Source organism: Amphiura filiformis, chromosome 10 (assembly GCF_039555335.1).
Source record: "Amphiura filiformis chromosome 10, Afil_fr2py, whole genome shotgun sequence".
NCBI lineage: Eukaryota > Metazoa > Echinodermata > Ophiuroidea > Amphilepidida > Amphiuridae > Amphiura > Amphiura filiformis.
Window position 1 is genome coordinate 39,062,830 of NC_092637.1, and position 20,386 is coordinate 39,083,215.

At 37.7% G+C, this 20,386-nt stretch overlaps 1 long non-coding RNA gene across 1 annotated transcript; it reads left to right on the forward strand.

Moving 5' to 3' along the window:
* The first annotated feature begins 262 nt into the window (after window positions 1–262).
* Window positions 263–17,136, forward strand: LOC140162200 (uncharacterized). The gene is made up of 3 exons (XR_011860220.1): window positions 263–867; window positions 2,030–2,157; window positions 16,695–17,136. It is a non-coding gene; the product is annotated as an uncharacterized lncRNA (long non-coding RNA).
* The last annotated feature ends 3,250 nt before the right edge of the window (window positions 17,137–20,386 follow it).

The window sequence follows — 20,386 nt, forward strand, 5'->3', positions numbered from 1 at the left end:
AGTTGACTCGGAGGTGACGCATGGTGGAGTACCGACATAGGTACTCAACTACGGGAGTATCTACAGTATGGTGGCCGACGCTGGTACTTTGGTGTAGTACCAACGTCGGCTACCACGGGATGGGGTACTCGGTAGTAGCAGCAGTAGTACCTGCAAAGTACCAGTGCAGCAGAGGTACACCGTCGCCAGGAATCTTGTAGTGTAGATACATAGATACATACAACATTCCCCTATTTATAGTAAGACTAGCGGGATATAGACTCGATCCTCCAGTCCTCGAATACTCACGCACGGCCGCTCCACTGTGCTGTATTGAGGACTGGAGCAAACAACGTTCTAAAACAGGAGCAGTGAAATTTGAATATTTAGTAGATTTTGATTACGTCATTGCGCGCGGAGACGCGGAATCATAAACCTGATAAACACTTCAGAGCCCTGATCTGACGCTTAACCAGTACTCGGCAGTTTATTTTTAAGTTCCCTGTATGTTGCGTACAAACAAATTAACAACCAACTACAAAATCAGCTAAAATCCACTCGTCGCGTACGCGTCTTCATTTTTTCATAAGCGGATCGAATCCCCCGTTTTAAACCTTCTTTGCCATCAATTTGGAGTTACCGTTGTTATCGCCATTACATATTTCTCAAATTTTCACTTTTTAATGAACTTTGCGATGATGTACATGTCTTTGAAAGTATTCATGGGAAACACTTTTATATTTGCAACACACTGAGACCATTTGCACCCCGTCAAGTCATAATAATTGCCTTGATTTTGAGGAGGAAAGATCGTCGCCACTCACCACAGTGATGACATGCATTCACACCGTACAAACTACAGTACCGACTGCCTCGGATTTTAATACGGTAAGCATGGTATTCAAGTGTCATTGAAACATACATAGGATGTGCATGATTACTTCATTTTGTACAGGCCATATCTTTTACGGGGTAAGAACAGTGTCAAGACTCTTGACTGAATTTCAAAGCAAAACGATAGCATGATTGATAGTATTCGGAGGCTAGGCATGCTAGGCTAGACTCCTAACTAGGCCTACCACGGTGCAATAAAATAAATATATTAATTAAAGTTTGTTCGGTTTATATAAGGCGGAAAAAATAACGCCGTGTAATGATATAGAATGGCTTGTACGCGGCTGGGCGCAATGTTTACGCTAGTTGTGCATTACGTAATGATCGGTGCACGCCAGGGCTGTCAACTGTCTTTGGAATTGCTACAGTCTGTCCACTTAGAAGTACGAAGTAAATAGACCTCGGAAACTGGAGGTAGGTCTATGAGAATAATTATTTCAGTGCAATGCTTCTTTGGCGCGCCAACTGCTGCGCGATTTGTATTTGCGGAGTACACCACGCTCTTTTACGCGTCGGCGTTCAAGCGTGTGACGCAAAGCATCGCCCCGATCCCACAAATTTGGTTTGTACTTCTATGTGGACAGACTGTAGGCGTGAGACACTTCCATACCGGGGCGGAATTATTTTTTGCAAATACACTGTTCATTTTGACCCATGGCTATGTAAGCCATGCTGCTTGAAAATTGTGTGTGTGATTGGGGGGTTGGACATCAAATTATGAGATTTTACTAATTTTACAGCTCTTTGCGTGAGATTATACAACCTTGGCGTGAGACCGTGAGAAAATGACCAAATGCGTGAGACTCCCAGCCAGTGCGTGAGAGTTGACAGCCCTGGTGCACGCTTTAATTTACGCAATCGTGAGAAGGACATTGATGCGCGCAGTAACAAAAGCCGAATAATTTCCGCCAAATAAAAACCGAACAGTGCGCGAATCAATATTGATTCTTGCAGAATAAATTTGCGGGAATCATTTGATTCCAGCAAATCATCTTCTGTGTAAACTACAAACGTTTGCAAGAATCAACTTTGATTCACGTAAATCTGTTTAATACGAGAATCTTTGCGAAAAATTCTGACCCTGAAACAGGGAGGAAATATTCTTATTAAAGGTTGCTCAATTTTAAAATCTAATTTTTTGAATTTTCACAACTAGGTTGTAATCAGTGATGTCAACTTGAAGTGAACTGGACAGTTACAGCAACTGCATTCTGGAGATGTTGAGTCATTGTGACTTCAAATCATGGTGTATGGAGAACTCAACTGTGAATCATCAAAAATCTGGTACGTACAATGAGTTTAATAAATTGTTATTGTTTTTATATGAAGGATTATGCCGTACGGTCTAAGGTCGTGTTCACACTATGCCTGTTTTGCCCTGGGACCCGGGTACAACCCGGGTTAGACCCGGGTTGGTTATAAGTGTGAACAGGAAAAAACCTCAAAAAATCGACCGGGTCAATTTTTTTCAACCTAGGAAAGAGTAGGTTAAAACCGGTCAAACCGGTACGACCCGGTCAAATGTAGTGTGAACAGAAATTCACTGTTTGACCCGCATTACTAGAAGTAAACGCAACCATTATCACCCCATTTCTATTGTGTCTGTCTGCACTGGGAAAAGAATGATTCAGTTCTTTGGCAATAAAATCAATAAACATCTATTCCTGAGATAAGAAAGTTATTTTCATGCAAACAAATTACTAGTATTATCGAATCAAGAAGTAACAATTATTTTTGTGAGTTTTTAACCAAAAACAGAAGCAACTAGATAAATTACATAAGGTGGAATTAGAAAATAAAATTTAAAAAATTAGCATAGTTAGGCCGAGAGCCTGTTATATATACCGGTAATAGTCAATGACAGAATATGTAGGCCTATACGCCTGCATCATCAGTAGGCTTAGGTAAAATAATCAACCCGGGTCAATTTTCTTCATGACAGTGGCTATAGTGTGAACAGAGATTTTTTGAACCCGGGACCCGGGTACAACCCGGATTAACTCGGGTCCCGGGTAAATAATTCATATGTGAACATGCCCTAAGGCAAATGAATGTATGTTCCGGGCAGGCCTCAAAATACTTTTTTGAATAGCTATTTTTGACAGATTCCGGGACAGATTCCAATCAAAATAGCCCTCATGTGTGTATTTTGCCATTGACAATTTTTTTTCCATGGGGGCTATTTTGGGAGAATTGAGGGAGAATTGCCTTTTCCCCATGAATTTTGACCCTGGTATCGAAGGACTCTGTAAAATTATATACCAAATTATTCTTATTATAATTCAATCAAATGTCATTCCTCGTCAAGTGTTGACAAAAGCAACAGTGTTTGCTGAAACGTTTACAAGTAAGTGCATTATGCATAATTGGATCACATAGAATGAACATTGGTTACTGAATTTGTGCCCGGATAGCGGCGGGTACCCAGTGCATTTTTCGGGCGGGTAACCGGGTACCCGAAATTGCAACAAAGAAAAAATCCAATTTTATTTTTTTAAGTTATTTAATTTTTTTGGTTTTGTAGTGTCCCTGGACCTAGGCCTAGATCATTCATGGTTGACCTCAAATAAAATTGCATGATGTTTATTGAATTTGAATGCATTTTGATATCATTAATCGAGTATGACATGAATACAAATTATCAATTTTTATATTAAAAACAAACAATCATGCAATTTTTTTTTTAGGTCAACCATGAATGATCCTAGCATTTAGGTCTAGGTCCTGGGACACTACAAAACTACTTTGAATTTCGGGCACCCGGGCAGGGTATTTCCTGCCCGAGTAACTTAATTTTGGGTGGATACCCGCGAGCCCGCCCGAAAATCCCTGGCTTAATATGTACCGTATGCATAATTCAAAATCAAAATCAAATGAGAGCATTCAAATTTCATGGAATCATTTAGCATTGCAATATTCCAGGTTGTTATGGAGCTCCAGAAGTGGCAAGGAAAGAAAAAATAATCTCAGGAGATTCAGGGCCCTAACTTAGTAGCTTTAGGCCCCAGCTTAGTAACACAGGGCCCTGACTTAGTAATTTGGGGCCTGAAGATAGAAACTTAGGGCCCTGAAATAGTAATTTAGGGCCCAACTTAGTAATTTGTGCCCCGACATAGTAACTCTCAAGGCCCCAACTTAGTAAGTCGGGGTCCAAGCTACTAAAGCGAGGGCCCAAGTTACTATCTCGTGCCCAAGTTAATAAGTTGGGGCCTGAACTACTAAGTCTGGGGCCCAAGCTACTAAATCGGGCCCAAGATATGTTTTTTCTTTCCATGCCACTTTTTTTTTTTTTTTTTTTTTTTTTTTTTTTGTCATTATATTTTTTATTGGAAAAAGCAAACATAAGAATAATATAATCACAGAGAATCACAATTACAGCTGCAAATGTGTGTATACATGTACATACATGGCATAGTGTACTACATAATGCACAAATAATGAATAATGAGATACAATTTGTATATCATACAGAGTCAACATACATGTACATGTGACATAATGGCAAACCAATATTACAGTGCTGATGCACCTTGTACATCAAATGTCAAAGCACCACTTTTAAAGTGATTACTTAATTTACCCTTTTTATAAGCAATATCATATTCCATTTTTCTTTTCATCAAAATGAAGTTTTTCAAAGCAGTAAAGTTTGGGTTCACTTCCTGAAATCTACATCTGTAAATGTAGTATTTACTGCATAATATTAAAAAAGGAAAGTAAATTATCATTGGCAATACCAAACATAAGGTCAAAACTATTAAACTGAATATTCAGGTGAAGTTTGTCATTTAACATGTTAAATAACTCATTCCAGATACATTTAACTTTATCACATTCACAAAAAACATGAACCACAGTTTCGGGAAATTTGTCACAAAAGAAACAAAGAGGAGAATCTTTTCTTCCAATTTTGTGGAGAAAGCTGTTGAAAGCAATTGCCTTATGGAATAGTTTAAAATAAAATGATCTTAATTGAGTCTCAATGGTACATTTGAAATTCCGAATATAAATTTCTTCCCACCCTACATTCCCCTTATCACAAAAATCTTCAAAGATATCTTCCCAGAATTTTTGAATTCTTTCCGGGGAAGCTTGTTTAACATTATACTGTAGGTGTAGCGAGGGACCCTGGGGACCAGGATAAGATTATTAGAGAAAATGTCGAAAGTGTCAAAATCCTGGTCCTCAAAATCATCCAGCATCCCACAATAATGAACAATGCTATCCATCAACACATTATATTTTCTCCTATCTCTGTAAGAGATATCAAATTCAATTATTAAGTCGTCAAAAGATTTTAAGACTGGTGTGGGAAGATTATCATAAAGAACATCAGATAGAGTACAAATCCCTTTAGTATACCATGAATCGTAATAAAAATACTGTTTTGATTTGGATCTAATACTTCTATTGAACCAAATACAAGTGCTATTCTGACTCCTCATTTCTCGGATCTCATAACCAAGGTCTTCAGTGGCTTTATCTCTAAAAGAATACCACGATCTTATTGAATCAACCAGCTGCACATTCTTCAGACGCGAAAGAATACTTTCAGGTGCATGAGATTTCCACAGAATTTTAACATCAGAATGAAATTTTTGAAGAAAAGAAATCTCAAGAGATTTCCACATGCACTCATAGTTGTCATCAAGTAAATATTTTACCCAAATCAATTTTTGAGCCTCCAAAAACACTTTACATTAACCATAATAAACCACCCAAAGAATAATCAAGACATACAAAATCCCTCTTCACTCTGTCATTTCCCCATTCCAGATGAAATTAAAAATAATTTATTTAAATTTTTGAAAAAAGTTTCTGGAATTTTTATACAGAGCACAGAAAAAGATACAACAACTGTGGAAGCAAAAGAGATTTTATGACACAAATTTTACCAATGAGTGACAAACTTCTAGCTTTCCAACAATTTAAGGTTTGTTCAATTTGCTTCAGTTTCACCTTATAATTTAAGTCAAACAACAAACTCAGATTGAGGGAAAAATTAATACCAAGGTAACTGAATTTGTCTTGAACCCAGCAAAGCCCCTTATCTTGAAATGGAAACTCTTGGTTGCCTTTTTTAGAGCCTATCCAAATTGATTTGGATTTAGACATGTTTACCTTACAACCAGAGCATTTACCAAAAGTGTTGAGGATATCAAACAGACTTTGAAATGATTCCTTTGAACCATCAATGTAACATGTAGTGTCATCAGCAAGCATGGACACTTTCAATTCTTTCCTGTTAACCAAAATACCTTTAATATTGGAATTAATCCTAATTGCACTCCCAAGCGTCTCCATGACACACAGGAAAAGGTATGGGGAGATTGGGCAACCTTGAAATATGCCCCGTTCCATATTGACTGATTTTGTAAGGAAACCGTTGTTAATAACAAAAAAGATTTCCTGGCTGAGTAAAAGTTTTAACCCATTTGATAAAATTTTCACCAAAATTAAGATGATCCAACACTTTAAAGAGGAACTCATGACTGACCGAATCAAATGCTTTTTGGATATCTAATAAAATAACAGCGGCAGGGATATCATTCGCCTCAGTAAAATCAATTACATCTAAAAGTAGCCTAATGTTATTACCAATGCTTCTACCTTTTAAAAAGCCAGACTGGTCTGAATGGATCAAATTACCAATACATTTCTTTAAACGGTTAGCCATAGTCTTGGCAATAATTTTGTAATCAGTAGTAAGAAGTGAGATTGGTCTATAATTTTGAATTTCCAATAGATCCTTATCTTTCTTTGGCAATAAAGTGATAATTCCATTTCTTTGGGACAAACTAAGAAGGCCACTTTCAAAAGAAAAATTAAAAGAGTCAAGAAGCATATCACTAATGTCGTTCCAAAAAATGATGTAAAATTCGACGGGTAAGCCATCATACCCTGGAGATTTGTTGTGATTCATAGAAGAAATAGTCTGAAAAACCTCATTTTTTGAAAGGGGCTGATCAAGATTATCTTTATCTTCATTGGAGAGCTTGGGAATATCAAGAGGGTTTAAAAAATCATTAACTGTTACATCATACTCAGTACAATTCTTTTCAATACCAGAGTATTGGTACAACTTGCTATAAAATTTGTGAATTTCCTCCAGAATATTCTTTTTGTTTGTTATCATATCTTGATCGGCAGTCCTGATGCGATTAATGCTTTTCTTTTCATTAGATCTTTTCTCCAAATTGCAGAAGTATTTGGAACTTCTCTCACCCTCTTCTGCCCAACGGCAGCGGATCTAGTGATAAGCCCATCAGTCTCAAAATCAACAATCTTATTCAACTGGGAATCTAACTCTTTAAGCTCATCATTGATAGTAGCATAAGCATCGTCATCAAGACCATCGACCAATTTGAGTTGAAGCTCCTTAATCTTATTAATAAGGTTATTCTTAGAGGATGTTCTCTCTTTCTTCTTTCTAGATGTGTACTCAATACAATAACCAGTGATGGTACATTTGAAAGCATCCCAGATAGAATTGGAATTACAATCAGTGTTACAAAGATTGGTCATTTTAAACTCCTCAATTTTATTTTTAATAAATTTAATAAAGTCAGCATCTTTACGAAGATAATTACAATTCAATTTCCAGTAGCCTCTGCCATGGGGGTTGGGATCCAAATCAAATTTCAAATTAACAATTGAGTGATCTGAGTTAACCCCAGGAAGAATTTTAGAACCATAACAGGAACCAATCATATTCTCTGAAATCAAAATATAATCCAATCTTGATAAAACCTTAGGATTGTGTTGATGACGGGTATAATGCCTAAGGTTAGGGTGATAATGCCGCCATACATCAATTAAATTCAAATCTTCGATCAAAATATTGACCATTTCACTTGCATTAATATTTGAATGGCGAGCACGAGAACCACGGTAATCAAGATCACTCAAAGCTAAATTTAGATCACCAGCAATAACAAGGGATGAACCATCAAATTTATCTAAGTGGGCAAACACATCCAAATAAAACTGGGGATCATCAGCATTAGGGGCATAAATATTTGTCAAAACAACTGGGAACCCATTCAAAACAGCAGACAAAATTAAAAACCTTCCATTAGGATCTTTATAAATGGATTTAACATCAACAGAAATATAATTACTAATCAAAATGGCCACCCCTCTGCTGTTAGAAGCATAACTGTTAAACCAGGCATGAGCACCCCATTGTGTTTTCCAAAATGTTTCCTCTGTAGTAGAAGAATGGGTCTCCTGCAGAAAAATAATATCACTTCCTATTGACCTAAGGTAATGAAAAACTTTTTTACGCTTGAAAGTGTCCTGAATACCTCTACAGTTAAAAGTACTTAAAGTTAGAACCATTTAATTATTGGTAGTAAAATCCCGAAGATATCCTCTTCTGATGTAAATACTTGAATGTTCATAAGGTTACAATAAAAACACACATGTACATTGTATGTCATTCTAAATACTGCATATAATTTCAATATCCCTAACATACCTGTAGAATACACAAAACCTAATGTAGTTGGATCTTGAATTACATGTACAGCTGCAAACATTACAAAAAAAAACAAGGGAGAAGGAAACATAAAAGGAGGAAAAAAAAACATAAAAAGTTGATTAAGAACACGCAATTGAAAAGCGCCGACGCCACACGAAGTCAGGGCCTCAAATCACGCAACAGCCCTGAACACTGGGACAAAGGCAGCAAAACAATCAGTTCAAAATCCAACAGTGCTGGCAAAAGACAAATTTGAATGATTGATTATTTTTTTAGTGCAAAAATTTATGCACTAAAACACGACCAACAAGACCGTATTAAAATGGTCAAGATAGGAAAAAATTATGCAAATTCATGCTTACATTAGGAAAAAATGTAAATAGAAAGCAAAACAACACCCCACACGACCCAAACCCGGGACACCCGCCAGAGCACCCCCACCGGACCAACCGGCACCTTCAGCGGAAGACGCCCGTCGACCCGGTGAAAGGGCCCCGGGGAGCGCACCAAATCCAGGCAGCGCAGAAGTGTCATCCTGCTCTCTAGGCTACAAGAAAAACATGAAGAATTTAAACAGTGCAACATTTTGTTTTGAAAATTGATACAAAGATTCAGTGAAGCCTGATCGATGGACAATCATCTTAAACATGGATGAGGAGAAAACATGACCAATCTCACAGTGCTCAAGCTCCATGTGAAACATGTTAGGAACTTATAAAGAGCGCAATACAAATTGAAATTACGCAGTTCTTCAATCTTACCACAAGCTAGAAATAAACAGCTGAAGACGCCGGTGACCCCCGGTGAGCGCATCAAACCCAAGCAGTGAAGAAGCATTACCAGAACCTTGCTTTCCAGTCAAGATGGGCTACATTTTGTAGAAACATATGCATGTAATAACAAATGTTGTTGAAAATTCAAACAACAATTCAATGAGGTCTGATCTATGAAAAACAACAATATTCAGGGGTGCGATTCAAAGCATGAAAAAATCCAGAAAATAGAAAAAAGAAGAAAAAAAAAAAAAAAAAATCACCCAAAAGGCAAAAATTTTGGCCAGAATTCTGGAAAAACCTAAACAAATCCCACCCCTGAATCTTGTACATAGTATGGAAGACGAGAAAATGACAACTTTTAAATTGTTCAAGAACCATGCTATAAAATTTAAGAAATTACATACATACAAAGAATGTGCAACAAAATGAGATAACTTTATCTCAAAATTCTATCTCATTACACTTACGAAAAGGCCGATTCAAATACAAACGCAACAGAGATCGCGAAGTGTGAAAATGGTAACCAGCTTTACAGTTCTTTTTTAATACTATCACTATAAAAAATAGCGAGAGGCAGCGTCTTCATTGTAAAGTCACAAAGTTCAACATTTAAAGTTATAACAAGGATGCAAAGAAATGCATGAAAACGGCTCAGTCAGCTGAAATGAGCTTTCCATTCACTCTGTATCTGAGTGATGCTGGGTACAGAAAGAAAGGACGCTTCCCTTCCTCTTTTAGGACTTTAAAGCGAGCCATTTTTGCTTTTTTTTTTTGGACGACCCTCCTCGAAAAGTCTTCCCCAACCGCGATCTTGGTACCGTTGTATGAACTCTGCTTAAACTTAGAGATGCAAGTTTTACTGAACTTTTTCTCTGACGGCATACGATGAAAAAGCAACATGGATGATGCGTGGTTTATCACCTTTCTGTCCTGTACGGTGACACCTTTCAACAACAGCCTCACAGGGTTGCTCAAAACCAACATAGTTATTGATGATGTCACTATTAGTGACTATTAGTGACTATTAGTTAAACGGTCTCCATACAATTCTCACGAGCTTCAGCCTTCTCCGGAACATTATGGAATATCAGATTAATACGCCTACCTCTGTTTTCAAGGTCATCTAGTTTTAAATATAGTTCTTCGTTCTCTGTTTTCAGGTTCTTGAACCGCTCATTGAGAGAGGCCATATCATACTGTACACTAGCAAATTTCTGATCATGTTCCTCCACCATCGACGCCAGATTCTCAATCTTCTCAGCCACCTGATCAAGTTTGTTTAGCCGCTGATCCAAACGAATTTCAAATTGTCTGAACCATTTTGGCATGTTTGGAGAATCATTCTCACCTGTAGTATATGGGGAAATGTCATTTATTTTTTGCTTTCATTTTTTACATACACAATCTTGCCACCAAGGTTTTTCTTAAGCAGAATTTTATGTAGAATCAAAATATCATGGGTGTCATTTTTTCAAAACTGTTCTTGGGTGTTTTTTGGGCGGTTTTTGGCAACTATCATATTTTTTAATAATTCATATGTTTTCAGCCCAATTTCCATTTTATTTGCTGTATAATATGAACTAATGTTAGGCATGTCCACTAAAAATTGAAGTACTTTTAAATTGATTCAGACCTAACTTATTGGATGGGAATTGATGAAAGAAACATTTTGGCGTTTAAATAATCTTAATCGGACGTTTCATTCCAGAGATATGGCCTTTCGAGTGTCACGGTTTTATATAGGGCTGCTAGAACATGTTAAAAAGTTAAAGTCCAAAAAGGAATACTAACAGAAAGTGCAACTTTAAGGTACTTTTTCTTAATGTATTTATTAACTATCTTATCTGGAACATTATATTTGCTTATAACAACATGAAAATAAGATCATCCTGAAAATTTAATCGATTTTGTTGACATACAACAAAAACTATAAGACCTCAAAACCCATGGTTTGTTTGTTGAAACCTCAAGCATGATCATAGATGGCCGCCATGGAAAATATCTCCATAGAGGAGATGAACAATAAGTGCATTATTTCAAATGAAAAGCGGTAGTCTTAAACATTGTTCAATCTTTTAAGGTCAGCACATTTTATCTGCAAAATTATTATATTTCATCATGGCATAAGTTTGGTAACATTAATCACTACCAATTTTGAGAAACTTGCTCCAACTCAAAGAGCTTCAAAGGTTATCTTTACTACATTGAGCAATACACTGTGTGCATGGAAGCCATGATGGTCCCCGGTTTTTATACTCCCTATGAAATGGACATGGTAGTGAGAAGTGCACGGGAAGTGCATGATTTGAGATGGGCATGTAGGCTTAAACATTCTTAAATTTCTTAACATCCTACACATTTTGTCTTCATAAATAGTTAAATTTTATGAGTATGTAAGTTTGCTTGTCTGATTCACTCCAAATTCGGAGATAATTGCGTTTGAACACCTGATGCACGGAATGGTGTCACTTCAACCTGTTGTAGTTCTCATCTCATTAAATTTTTCATTAAAAAAGTTGATCTCTTCATGCAGGAAGGTCCTCTCTATTTACTGACCAAACAGGAAAAAGTTTGGTGAATGTTTTCTGGTGGAATCAGGAATTTCTTGAAACACCCTGATGTAGGCCTACATTTGGATCAAAACAAGTATGTACGCCATTTAACATGCCTGGGATTTCTTGTATCGATCAGTTTCTCCATAGACAATACGTGTGTGAGTGCACGCACACAGTAAATGAAAAATCGCTCTAGTGGAAACTGTATTGAGAGTGGGCATCCCTACTAATGTGTCCTGAATACTTTTTTTAATAAAAATTAATGGTCAAATGTTATCCCAGAAGAAATTTGGACAGACACTTTTATCAAATTGGGTGATTGTAGGTATTTTTGGGTGCTTTTGGGTGCAATTTATAATGTATATATATAGAGTGTTTTCAAATGTGAAAAGATAACAAGTTTGTCACTATTCGCCGTAGAAGTGACGTCATAATTGGATTAACTACCATAGCAATAGATATATACAATTTTTGACTCTATCGCCCTGCATTACAAGCAGGTTGCACTCATCACATGTGTATGTCTGCATTCATAGATTGAATATAATACCGCTCTTTTACAAAAATACTAATCTTACAGGTGCGAGTGATCAGCATGATATGAATATTCTATAGAGTTACGGTCCAGGTCTTTCCCTTTTCTTTGACATCTACATGTATGGTTCAATGCATAGGTACCACGTAAACTTTGTACAGTGCAGAGCGATATAGTCAACAATTGTATTCATCTGTTGCTATGGTAGCCTTACGTCACTCATAGCTAATGCATGTACTTTTTTGATACAAAAACTTCGAGCGTAGGCCCTACTACCCAGTTTATAAGTCCTGTGGCCTTTTGATAATGACAATGTGCCACATATCCTAGCATGTTGTTTGGGTCACAAGTAACATATTTATATATACATGTTTACAAAAATCCAGATGCAGCAGAAGGCGGCCATCTTGTTTTTCAAACTGGCGCCCATTTTGCAAAATATTTCCAATATTTTTCAAACTGCTCCTTCCCAATGTGGTTTATTGGCACAGTAGCAATGGTTTTATTGGCACAGTAGCATTTGTTTTAGGCTTGTTGTATTAGTTTTATCATGTTGGCATGCAGTAGCACCAATATTGATGATTTTCAATTCAAAATGGCCACCAAGAATTCACAATGGCCACCGAGATCAATTTATTTCCTTCAATCATACAATGAGCCTATATCAAGCTGGTAAAATAGGAGATTGGACATGTGCCATGAATATTAAAATAATAACACACACAAATCCGATACTAAATGCACCCCCCCCTTGTGCAAGTTGACCTATATCTGTTTCACATTTAAATGATGACTTCATTTTGGATATTATAACATTTTAAAATGCCATAGAAAATGTTTCTTGGCCCATATGTGTATCCTTTAAACAAGAACAAGAGCAGTTGGTGGTGCTAGTTTGGGCTACAGGCTGTTTCAATACATCCATAAGCCCATGGCAGCAGGGGAGGGGGTTCTTCAAATATTTTGAACGGAGATGTGCCACACAGATTTTCGGATGCTGACTTTTCTATACCTTCTTTTTGCTGTTTCTGCAACCCATCAGGATACCAATTTTTCACAAAATGCACCCAAATTTGCCTTCAATGGGTGCATTTAAGGGCACTTTTGTCCTGATGTGCCCATTTGGTTGCATTGGTCTCCACTGAAAACCCACCCATCGATATATCAATATTGCTAAAAAAAATATACCCCCAAACCATGGCAACTTCCTGTACACCTTCAAACAGGAAAAAAAATAGGGGTATTGAGAACTGCAGGGTAAAGGGTACCGAGTGATCACACAAATGGGTTATGGGTCCTGGGGGATGGACTTATATAGGGTTTCTAGGGATGGAGTTAGGGATACCAGGGATGGGATAAAGAGTACCGGAGACAACATTAGGTATATCAAGGATGGGGTTAGAAATACCAAGGACATGTTTAGGGTTGACCATGAAAGAAGGTTAGGTGTACCAATGACAGGGTTCCCCAAGGTCCCAGGGACAACAGTTTATGGGTCCAGGTGAAGGGATTAGGGGTTCCAGGGATGTGATTAGGGGTATCGACAATGGGGCTTGGGGTATCAAGGAACAGGGTTAGGGATTCCGGAGACGAGGGTTAGGGGTTCCAGGAATGGGGAGAGCCCCATGGTCAGTGTTAGGGGATCTAGGGATATGGTAAGGGGACTGGGGATAGAGTTAAGTGCCTCAGGGTTTGGATAATGGGTACCAGGGACAGAGGATGGGACTAGTGGTACTGAGGACTGTGCAGGGTAAATGGTACAACGGGTAATGTGTCCCGGTGAAGGGGTTAGGGTTTCAGGGATGACCAGTCATGGGTTCCAGGAATGGGGTTAGAGGACACATGGTCATGTTTGAGGTCCCAGGGATAGGATGAGGTACTGGGGATTGAGTTAGGGTTCCCAGGGTTGGGGTACTGGGTACCATGCAGGAACGGGGTAAGGGGTACCGGGCACGGGGTAAGGGGTACCGGGCACTGGGTAAGGGGGACCGTATGTGGGGTTACAGGTGCCGAAGATGGGATTAGGGGTCTGTCTAGTCTCGGGGACAGACTTTTTAGGTTTTAGAAATTGAGTTAAAAGTCCCGTAGTAGGTTTAAGGTTAGGATAGGGTTAGGGGTACTGGGGATGGATTGGGTTTGGGGTTCCAGGTTTGGTGTTAGGAGTCCCAGGGATGACATTAGGAGTAATGACGACTGTGCAAGGGTACTGAAGTAAGAGACGTAGGGTACTAAGGATGTGGTTAGCAGTGGCGTAGGGACATAGCAGCAGGGGGGTGCCAAGGATGGGGTTATGGGCTAGCTGGCCCGAGTACATATCAGGTTATGGGCCACTGGGTCCATGGATGAGTCTAGGAGTCCCAGGGATGGGTAGGGGTACTGGCCAGGGATGGGGATAGATGTACCAAAAATACATGGTTATGAGAACCGAAGAGGATATGGGTAGGAGCATTCGGCTACTAGTACGGGGATACATGTTATGGGGTAGGCCTACATGAACAGGTATCAGAGTACGATGTACATTTAGCAGGGTACATGGTTATGAGGTACCGAGTTAAGGGTATTGGGTACAGATTAGGATTACGGGTTAGGGTATGGGTATGCGCTGGCCCAGAGTACATCAAACTTGGCGGGAACATAATTATCATTATCATATCCTGAGGAGACGGATGAAGACATTTAAGGTGGAATAAGGTTACAGATCTTAAATTCGGGAACTATTTTATAACAAAATGTCATCGTAGAAAGTGAATTCATAATTATAGGTGAGCATTTGAATGTGGGCGTGGGGTGGTGTGGTGTGTATTTGCAGTGTATTATGGAGTTTGTGTATGTGTTGGTATATTAATTAACATGTTACTTGCTTAAACTTATATTTTACAATGCTCATTATAATGTTTGGAGGAAATAAGTTGAATTTATGGCCATTTTGAATTTTTGGAGGCCATTTTGAATATCAAAGTCGTCGATGTTAGTGCATACGTCATAAATAATATCTTAAGCTTAAAACAAATGCTACTGTACCAATAAATTCACAATAGGAAGGGTCCGTTTAAACACTATTGGGAATGTATTGCCAAAATGGGCGCCGTTTTGAAAAATAAGATGGCCACCAACTGCTGCATCTGGAATTTTGTAGACATGTAGGCCCCCACAAATTTAAACATTTAAACACATTTCTTCAATATTTGAGGTAGTTCATATTAAAGTGTATTTAAAGTTTGGAATGATAATATAAAAGCCTTTAAATCCAATATATGACTTAAATAAGTTGATTTTTATGCCATAATATATGCCAAATACTGAAAATCGGAATTTGCCCAAAATCCGCCCAAAAACACCCAAGAACAGCTTTAAAAAAATGACACCCATGATTTTTGGAATCCTCACAAAATTTTGATTCAGAAAAACCTAATTTGCAAGATTGTGTATGAAAGTTTTGAAAAAACACAATTCCCCATATACTACTATTGCTGATATTGACATTGATGAAGTAGCAATCTACTGGTGATATGTTCAGTGCATAGGGGACCATGACAGGCATCCCCTCCTGGGTGCGAGTAACTGGAACCAGTTCTATATGTAGGGTTTGCTCTTTAAGACATGAGAGCACATCAGACACATCAAATTGCATTCTGAATGTCCTTCTGATATCACATAATTTTTTGAAAAATAAGATGGCCACCAACTGCTGCATCTGGAATTTTGTAGACATGTAGGCCCCCACAAATTTAAACATTTGAACACATTTCTTCAATATTTGAGGTAGTTCATATTAAAGTGTATTTAAAGTTTGGAATGATAATATAAAAGCCTTTAAATCCAATATATGACTTAAATAAGTTGATTTTTATGCCATAATATATGCCAAATACTGAAAATCAGAATTCGCCCAAAATCCGCCCAAAAAACACCCAAGAACAGCTTTAAAAAAATGACACCCATGATTTTTGGAATCCTCACAAAATTTTGATTCAGAAAAACCTAATTTGCAAGATTGTGTATGAAAGTTTTGAAAAAACACAATTCCCCATATACTACTGAGGGTCCATCGTACTCGTTGACAAAGTGCAACTTCTTCGTGGCCATGGAGGCCGCCATATTGTTAGCTTGACCCTTGACCTCGTTGATGTCGTCCATGATAACACAATTTGGTTCTGGTGATGACGCCAGTTTTTGTTTCTTTGGAGGTACCTGCTTTGTTGGTGTTCTATCAGGTTTCCTTTGTTGACCCTTAGGACCCATAGTTAATCAGCAATCTGTTAAAAATCACAACAAAACACGAATAACTCTGCCAGCACCGGGATTTTGAAGCCAAAATCGGAGCAAAACTATCGCATGTCTCACTCCGAGCAAACCAAACAGCGCCCTCCCTTTCCATGCCACTTTGTGGGCTCGGTAGATTAATTGTTCAATTTAATCTTGGTAAGAAAAATGTATTAAATTAAAAATATTTTTAATTGATTTTTTTACAGATGAAATTTGAACTTGTACTGCTGGAACTGAAAGGAACCACCTGCAGCAAGAAGCTAAAGCAAGAGAAGAGAATGAGATATGTACCAAATTAGCTGAAAAGGTACCCGTCGGCCATGGCAAATCCACATACACCTTCAACAAAGAAAAAAAAAACCACCACCGGCCCCAACCACAGCGGAACTCATATCATTTTGAAATACTGACCACAATCGCACCCTGGGCCACACGCACACACCCTTACCCTGATCAAGTTTACAGATACTCCACACCCATACCTTGATAAACTATGTATGTGCCTATTCAGACTATAACTCTGTTACAGCTCTAGCAGAGATGGAAGTGTTGTTGGTCATGCATGTACTATGTGTATGTACCTGTGGACTGGACAATGTTATTGGTAAATCAGCAGTGTTGGGCAATTTCATTAATAGTGTTCATATTAGGCAAAAAAGTTGTTTGCTTGTTCTCGTCTTATCAACCGTCTCATCCGACCGACTGTAGAACTTTTTCTTTCTTTTTTGAAAATTTAATTTTAATTTTACAAAATAAAAATAAATTTTTCCGGATTGGAGTGTCCCTGGACCTAGAGCCAAATGCTAGAATCATTCATGGTTGACTTTAAAAATAACGTTTTGTGTCTTAAATATGTAAAGAAGTAAAGTTATAATTTGTATTCATGTCAATGATGTCATGGTCTATTAATGGTTTCAAAATTGATACAAATCCAATGCATTTTGAAATCATGTTATTATTATTATTATTGTTTTTTACAAAGTCAACCATGAATGATCCCAGCATTCAGCTCTAGGTCCAGGGACACTACAAATCCAAAGTAAAATCCCAATTGGGGGTTTACTCATCAAACATGGTACTAATACTCGGACGAATACGGTACATGTACTTTTTAAACAAAACTTCCAAGTCCCACTGACCCAACTTCTGAAAGTGATCTATGGACAAGCTATCAATTTTTTGGGGCGTAATTGTAGATAGTGAAAATAAAATAAGAATGCACTTTTCAATAATATAGGGTTTTAACTAAATAAAATTGGGGATCAATGCCAGTCAATATTATGTTTTGATGAATCCAAGTGTGTGAAAATATTGGATCTAAAACATAATAATGATAAAATTGGATGCTTTACACCCAATATTTATTGGTCTCGCTATGAGTTTTAAAATATTGAACTCGACTACGTCTCGTCCATATTTGAAAACTCGTAGCTCGACCAATAAATATGGGCTCAATTGATCCAATTTTATATCAAAGTAGGCCCTATAGGGTGTTCAAACCAATGTTTTTCATCTTTGTAAAATTAAAATGGTTTAAATTGTTTTAAAATTCTCATCTGCTCCTCTAGTCCTGAGAAATAAAGGAGAATGGTAAACTCAACAGCCTCATCTCCACTTTTCTCCATCAAAATGGAGATTTTGGTATCAGTGTACATTGTAAGGGGCTGTGCAATAATTATGAGCCCCCGGGGGGTAAAATTTCCAAACGGCTCGCCAAAAATCGCTTGCCCCCCCCCCCTCTCGGCCCGCCAAAAATCGCTTTTTGGGATCCCAATTTGCAAACTTTAAATGGTTTAAAAAATTTGCATATTTAAGCGTTTTCGTACTGTTTTCCTAAGCCTTTTTAGAGCGTTTTATTAAAAAGGCGCCCCATGAATGTGTGCCAAAAATCGCATGGCCCCCCTCTTGGCTTGCCAAAAGTGCTTGCCCCCGCTTCGCTCACCAAAAATTCTTGTCCCCCCTCCCCAATTTTACCCTCCCCAGGGCTCATAATTATTGCACAGCCCCTAAGTTCATATTTTTCTCATTGTCCCTGTGAAATATTGGGGCTGAAAGATCATATATATTTTGTTTGGAATTTATATTTGTTAAAATTTTTATGAATAGGCTATTCTACCTTTTTTACCTAATTTTAAGAATGTGAAGTGTAGCCTACATTGTACAATGCTTTGAATGTTGCTATTTCCTGTTTGACTACCTACATTGTACCACAATGTAATTTATAAGCTGGCTGCTTTATTATGATTCTTGTAAGGACAAACTGTTCTTTGAGACAAACTATTAAATGGCATGGCCTATTATTCAATGTTGATATTCCTTTAAAAAAATATGTTTAATGTTAAGTATGCCTATTCAAAATAATACAGTTTTGACACTGCCAGTAAAATGTTCTAATTTTAAATAATGTTTTTATTATAAAAATGTAAGACTTGTTTAATCATGTATTTTTGTTTGAATCATACACTGACTGCATGTTGGACTACTCTGTGTTTTTGCACTATGTTAGTCATGTCTTAGAAAAATAAAATGACAATGAATAATAATACAAATTTACATGTATCTATGTGTTTGTTTTCTGGTGTAAGGACTGATCAATAAATTAATGGTTGAGGGTTTCTTTATGGAACATGAAAAAACCTACAAATTTGTAAAATTGCTAGGGGAAAAATGTTTTGTTTGATGAGGGGAAAGTGGCCATTTGTGGGGGTGCTGCAGAGAATTTGACCAATCAAAACCATTTTTTTAAAAAGAAATTTGGATATAGGCCTACCAAATATTTTGACCAAATTTAACGCAACTGAATTGTCTTAATTTGTTTTCTTGAACAAAAATTTGGAGACTGAATTTCAAACATTTTGGCTACTGACTATACTGAGAAAATTTTAGGCAAATGTTTTTCATCTTTGATTTCCCCCCCCCTCATTTTTATGCCCCTCCCCAAAAATCCTGCCCCCCCCCTGGACATATCAAAATGGTTAGTGCAGTCATTCAGGGGCTATCAATTTCTTCGGACGTGGGGGTCCCAAATATATGGGGGGGTCATAATTTTTTTGGGAGAAAAATAGGGGGGGGGGGGGTCATAAAAATTGTTGATGCCCAAAATGTAGGGAGTCACAAGTTGACCACAGATAGTGTGTTTATTTTATTTTAAAAGACTGATTTTAATACAATTTTGAGCCTGTTTATGGGGGTCATAAAATCTTTGTTGCCGAAATAGGGAAGGGTCGCAATTTTATTGACGCCGAAAATGTGGGACCCTCCCACTTCCGAAGAAAATGAGAGCTATTCAGCCCAGGGGCATATTTTAATTTCTAATGATGATTGCCTAATATTTAGAAAATCATGCCATATTTATTTATTTATTTCAAGAGCATATTTATTAAATAATAATTTATATAATCATAAACAATATATCCCCACGATACGGGCATTTTGGGTTCTTTTTTTATTTTATACATAGGCCTATGAAAATTACTTGTAATTATCGGCTATCTACGGTAGACAGCAAATTCGTCATGATAGTCTCCTCCCTGCCGGTTTGATTCTACTCACTCAATTATTACCGGCGGAGGAGGAGACTAAAGCCCTGTGTTGACCTACTGCGCATGACCCTCCAGGCTCCAGCTAATTAATTATTCATTATTTCAAGACGGAATTCCGTCTTGAACCGCTCCTCTTTTTACACCAAAAGAATTCAGGCCTCGAATAAGGCAACGTGAAGGATTGTGGGTAAAAAAAGGCGCCGCCATTAGAGGCCAGAAGGATTCAGGCTAAGCGGGATACCCGCGCTTCGCGCGGGTCCCCGCCAGATGGGAGCGTTCACCATAACAGGAATAATTACTGAACAGGTAGAATCATTGAAAAGGTACATTTTATTTTTCTAAACCTGTCTCTTCTT